This window comes from Marmota marmota, unplaced genomic scaffold (assembly GCF_001458135.2).
Source record: "Marmota marmota marmota unplaced genomic scaffold, marMar, whole genome shotgun sequence".
Taxonomy (NCBI): Eukaryota; Metazoa; Chordata; class Mammalia; order Rodentia; family Sciuridae; genus Marmota; species Marmota marmota.
The window spans coordinates 33445581-33452559 of record NW_025999932.1 but is presented as its reverse complement, the minus strand read 5'-3'; positions in this window follow the sequence as shown (position 1 = coordinate 33452559).

Genomic DNA, 6979 nt, shown 5'->3' with positions numbered 1-6979 from the left:
GAATTAAAATCAAGAATCAATAAATGGGATGGACTCAAACTAAAAGTTTCTTCTCAGCAAAAGAAACAATCTGTGAGGTAAATAGAAAGCCTACATCCTGGGAGCAAATCTTTACTCCTCACACATCAGATAGAGCACTAATCTCTAGGGTATATAAAGAACTCAAAAAGCTAGACACCAAAACAAAAACAAAAACAAATAACCCAATCAATAAATGGGCCAAGTAATTGAACAGACACTTCTCAGAAGATGATATTCAATCAACCAACAAATACATGAAAAAATGTTCATAATTACTATCAATTTGAGAAATGTAAATCAAAATCACTCAAGATTTCATCTCACTCCAGTCAGAATAGCAACTATTATGAATACAAACAACAATAAGTGTTGGCGAGGATGTGGGGAAAAAGGTACACTCATACACTGCTGTTGGGACTGCAAATTGGTGCAGCCAATATGGAAAGCAGTATGGAGATTTCTTGGAAATTGGTAATGGAACCACCATTTGACCCAGCTATCCCTCTCCTTGTTCTATACCCAAAGGACTTAAAAATAGCATACTACAGCGACACAGCCACATCAATGTTTATAGCAGCACAATTCATAATAGTTAAACTGTGGAACCAACCTAGATGCCCTTCACTAGATGAATGGATAAAAAATTGGCATATATACACAGTGGATTATTACTCAGCAATAAAAGAGAATAAACTCATGACATTTGCAGGTAAATGGATGGAATAAGTGAAGTTAGCCAATCCCAAAAAACCAAATGCCGAATGTTTTCTTTGATATAAGGAGGCTGATTCATAGTGGGATAGGGAGCAGGAGCATGGGAAGAATAGATGAACTTTAGAGAGAGCAGAGGAGTGGGAGGGAAAAAAAAAGAGGGAACCTGGGGTTGTTAATGAGGGTGGAATACTATTCTATTTATTTTGGAAAAAGTAAGGAAAAAGTATTCAGTCTTTATTTTGAAAAATTTCAGACCAACAGAGAAAACTGAACATGTTATAATGAACACAAATATATATGTTTCAACTTGATTTTCCAGTTTTTAACCTAACACCTATACCTTTTTCCCAATGGCTCTCACTATTCTTGTCTGGGTTAATTATTGTATTGAAGTTGCAAAATGGTACTTTTCTAATTCTATCATTCCTTCTACATTTCTTAGCTAAATTTTTCAATAAGAAGAGCTTCCTCCCACATATACAATTTTAAATTTAATATCATTTTTGTCTCATGTATTTTTTAACCTTATGCATTATAACCCATAACTGTCATTTTTCTTCTTGATGCATAAAACTTAGTTTCAAATTTGGCCTGATGCCAACTAAATTCATTTCACCTTTCCATTAGTCTATTTCTGACACAAATAGATGTTCCAGACACACTTTTACCTAAACACCATGTTTTTTTCTTTCAAAAATGCATATTTATGCTAGAGATTTCTTAAAGTCAGTGAATTGAGAACATTTTTTTGACAGATTTACAGTAAGTATTTTATTGTATGTTGTTGTTGTTTTTTTAAATCCCTTTGCTGGACTTGGTGTTATTTCTAAACAATATGGTACAAAACCCTGCACATATGTTTTTTCATGCCTGTGAATTGGTAGAATAGAATTCTGAAAACAAAATTGCTGAGTCAATGAAATGCATGCTTAATTGTTATTAAATGTTGCCAGATACCCCCTCTAAAGATTGTACCATTTTGCAACTCTCCTTAGAATGCAGAGAGGATCTGTTTTCCTTCTGCTCAACAAAGTAGAGTTTCATTGTTTGTGGTTTTGGCCAATCTGACAGGTGAGAAATTATTTATCAGTCTAGTTTTGATTTGCATTTTTCTTTTTATGAAAGAAGTTGAGCATAATATCATATGTTTAAGAATCATTTGCATTTCTTTTTCGGTGAATTATTTGTTCATATCTTTTGATGATTAATTTATTGGGTTAATAGTCATTTTATCTCAATTTCTGGGATTGCTTTGTACATTAGAGACATTAGCCATTTGTCTGTGATATAAGTTGACCGTTAATTGTCACAATTTACCATTCATGTTTCCCCTTGGATTAGGTTTTCTTTTTCTTTTCTCTTGCAAAGTTTTTGACTTTTATCGAGTCATATTTTTTATCTGCTTTGACATGGTCTCTGAATTTTGGATCAAATTTATAGCTCTAAGGTTTTAAAGAAATGGACTTAGTTTTCTTCTACTTCTTTTTTAGGTTCATTTTTCCATCTATATATTCGATCAATTTAGAGTGGATCCTTGTTAGTAATGCAAGGTATATATTCAGCTTTACCTTTGTTCTAAATAGATACTTAATCACCCCAACATTATTTATATATAAAAAAGTCCATCTCAAGCTTATTAACTTGAGATGCTACCTTCATCATATACTGGATTTCAGTATATTTGGGAATTTCTTTAAGAACTTATTTTTTTTTTATTGAAGGGCTAAGGACTGAACCCAAGGTTTTGCACCTGCCTGGCAAATGCTCCACCACTGAGCTGTATTCCCACCTGAAGAACTTACTATTCTATTATACTGGTTTATTTATCCATATGCCCATGTCATAATGTTTTAATTCATAAACCTTATGGTATATTTTATTATTTATTTAAGCTTGTGCTCCATTTTTACTATTGGATTTTGAAGATTTTTCCCCCTGGCTTTTCTTTTCTTTCCTTTTTTTAAAGCATTTTTTTAATATTTATTTTTTGGCTGGACACAATATCTTTATTGTATTTATTCTTATGTGTTGCTGAGGATCCAACCCAGGTCCTCACACATACTAGGTGAGCACTCTACCATTGTGCCACAACCTCAGTCCTTCCTGGCTTTTCTTGCTTACTCTTTTTTTCCAAATAAACTTAGGATCTGTTTGTCTGGTGTCAGAAAAATAGTTTTGAGTTTTCATTGAGATGTTAGTACTAATTAGAGATTACAGATTACTTAAGAGCCACTTGAAGCTGAACTATGATATTGGATCTGCTTATCCAAGAATATGGTATATCTTTCCATTCATATCTATATGAAAGTGTCATGATGGGCAAAGATGCAACTTTTGCAGTCGAGGGGGAGAAATAAAGAATGTCCACATGCTATGTCCTTTTTAATGCTTTATTCACTCAAAATCACTCAATCCAATTTCACTCTCTAGATTCTTAATCAAGAAATGTCAATCCTTAATGCTGAGCACTGCAATAGACATAGTCAATTCAAAGCAAACAATTCTAAGTTAACTCTAAGCACTGCAAACACACTTAATCATGACAGACCTATTACAGACCTTCCCTCTGCATGCTAAGCTTAAGTGCTAGATTCAAAGTCTTAAGTCTTCCATCTTAAGTCCAGCATTTGCACACTCACTCAGACCACAGTGATCAAGTCAGGAACCAATGGAGGCTTCTCCTGGTATGGAGTTGATGGCTGGCTGAGGAGAAGGTCCTAAGGAGAAGTTGCTGTTATCACCAGGGTCAAGATGTGACCCTAGAGTTTGACAGCAATGAGGATGACGAAGAGGATCAGGCATATGATGAGAAGAGTTGGGATGTCAGTCCAGGTCCTCATCAGGCTCTCCAGCATGTGGGCCTCAGTATTGGCTGGCTTGAATGTCTTTTCATTTGTTCCATTATGTATACTAAATTTTGGGACTTCTGCACCTCCTTTGGTCCCTATCAGCTGTTACCAAGTTTCTTAGTGACATCTTACATCTTAGAGAGGACATATGGTCTGGCAGTTTTCGCCCTTATATTACCCTTCTGCCTCTTATCAGGGTTATGACAAATGACAGGTGACTTCACCTTGACTCTTATTAGGATTGTGGAAAGTAACTTGTTTTATCAGGCTATGGCCAGTGACATATCCGAGGGCTCTGTGGCCTTGCCTGGTGAGACTGCATGTTTATTTCAAGATGGAGTTTTAAAATGAAGTTGCTTAGGCTAAGGCCATCCTTACAAATCAACATAGGTATTTTTCCATTTAGAACACTTAGGAGTGTTTTAAGTTCTGTTCATCAGATTTTTCACATTTTTATTGTTTATCTCAGATATTTTGTCAATTTTAATTGCTATTGAGAATGGGGCAGGAAGTATACAAAATTAGCCTATAGTATCTTGCTACCTTGGAAAGAAAAAAAAATTAATTAATCATTCTTCATTATTCATTGCTACAATATTTAGTTACTCCTGTAAAGGAAATTCAAGGATAGAGGAACACAGCAAAAGACACCACACTAAAATCCAGACTGTGGAGATATGCTGTAAAACAATCTCATCCCACCCACAAATAAATGGCAAGAGTAAAAACAAATGGGAACTTTTACAAGTTGAAAGAAACTTAAGAGAAATACCAACCAACTGTCATATGTGGACCTTGTTTAGATCCTGTTTCAAATATTAAAAGAAAAGAGAAAGGTACTTAAGCCATGACTAGTCATTACGAAACTGGAGTTTGAGATGACAGTAGATTTTCTGCTTCACCAATTTCTTTCTGGTTTCTTGTCTCACAAATTTGAAGAACAAAATCCATGGAGAAATGACAGCAGGAAAGAGTGAATGGAGTAGGATTTATTTAAAGGAAGAGACAAAACTCCCATGATGAGAGAGGGGATCTGACCAAAAGAAAAACTGGTTTTGGTACATTAGCCCAGGGGCTTATATGGGTTTTGAGGAGAAGTGTTGGCCCAAATCAATGCTAAACAGACATTGAAAAGTACCAAAGCCATTGGTCAAAACCTATGTTAAACTGGTATTGAAAAAGTATCATAGAGAGTGTCGCCTGCATCCTTTAGCCTTTTGAGTTTTAATCCTTCCTATCATTTCCATGCAGCTTCACCCCCCACTTCCACTTTCCACCTATGGGACAGAGGAGTTGGCTGGAGTGTTCCTATTGGTTAGCTTCATGGTCTTTACACTTGAAAAAGGACTTGATGCGTCCCATTACCCTGACTGCCTGACAGTGGACTATCTATTCTTATCCAACTAGATAATTCTAAGGAACTGTTACTTTTAAGTGTGATGATGGCGCTTTGTTTATGGTTTTTATAAAGAGCCTCATCTCTTAGAAATACATACCGAATTATTTACAGATTAAGTTTTGTGATGACTGGGATTGGCTATAAAATGTTCTAATGCTGTGAAGCAAAAATGAAAGAAGTTTGGTTCATAATTTTTAAAGCTGAGTGGTAAGTACACCACTTTTATTATTGTTTATGTTGGAAATTTTCCATGGTAAAAAAAAAGTTTATAAAATAACATTAGAAAAAGTTAAGTGATTTCAGAAAAATGAATTGGTCTTCTCATTGAGATTGTACTAAATTAAAGATGACTATGTAAGGGCACCCCCTCCTACACTGAAAATCTTAATTAAGCTTCTCCAGAGACTCTCACCATAACTGTTCTTACACTATCAGCAAAAATTTCTGCAACAGAGTTTTCAGGTGTGGTGTAGAAGAAGGGTGTGATCAGAAAAACTAACCCATGGCCTCCCAGAGGTATTTGCATTTTTGTATCCAGGCCTGGGTTCAATGCTCAAAACATTGGAAAAATCTGCTTTTGTGTGGACTTCTGCAGATTTTGAGCCTCTGAGCCCCACCCCCTACACACTGGGTATAAAGTTCTGAAACTTTCTGAACTTGGGGTTCAGAGGGATTGATGAACTATGGCAAAAGCCCCCCTTCTGAACCTGGCTGCACTTAATAAACCTGCTTCCTGCCAAATCATCAGTGTCCAGCCTCATCTATCCCACAACAACTAATTACTGTAGAGTTCCAGCAAATGAGGTTACTGACTGAATGTTAGGATGGCCTTAGGCCTGAGATTAAGCAACTTTGTTTTTAAAACTCCAGTTTGAAACCTGCAGTTTCACTAGGCATACCCACAGAGCCCTCCAATATGGCCTCAAACAAGTTACTTCCCCTCACCCTGATCAACAGAGTGAAGCCCCTGGCTGGCTGTTCTCCCCTGATAAGAGGGAAAGTCGAGAAGATCAGGGTGGAGACCACCAGACCAGATGTTTCTGACCCCAGGGTAAATTATGTCATGGAGAAATCTGGTGGTAGCTGATAAGGACTGAAATGAGGGTCAAAACCCCCCAAAATTTATTATAATAATAGAGCAAATGAACAGGGATTCAGCCAGCCAAAACAAGGATGAGCCTGATGAGGACCTGACATCCCATCACTTGTCATAGTTTCCTGAGCCTCTGTGTGATCCTCACCTCTCTCAAATTCTACCTCCTCCTCTGGACCTTGGTGAGAGCCGCAACTTCCCCCCACGACCCTCTCTCTATGCCAGGAAAAGCCTGCCTTGGTTCCAGACCTGGTCACCGCGGTCTAAGTGAGTGTGCATCTGCTGGACATAAAGCCTAAGACTTAAGACTTTTGAACTTAACATGCAGAGGAAATGTCTGTCATTAGCCTATTGTGATTAAGTGTGTTTTGCAGTGCTTAGAATTAATCTAGAATTGTTTGCTGTAAATTGATTATGTCTGTTGTAGTGCCTAGCATTAAGGATTGTTGTTTTCTTGATTAAGAACCTATAGAGTGAAATTATATTGAGTAATTTGAGTGAGTAAAGCATTGAAAGGGTCAGAAGCGTGTGGACATTCTTTATGTCTCACCTCGACTGCATATGTCACAATTTTGCCCCCTTGCGACACTGAATCATGTAAATATAGGGATACCAGTTCTTGGGTTGCAGAGTATTGGTTTTGACTATGATTACCAAAGAATCATATGTTAATTCAAGTTTCATAGAATAAAATTCCATGATCATACCTAGAAAACCAGTTATTAGAGATTTAACGATTTGAATGGAGGTTCCCCCCAAAAGATATGTCCACTCACAACCATGAATATGATCTTATTCAGTAAATGGGTCTTTGCAGATAAAACAAAGTTAAGAACCTTGAGAGATGAGAACATTGTGGAGTAGATTTGGCACTAAATCCAGTAAGAAATGTTCTTAGAAAAG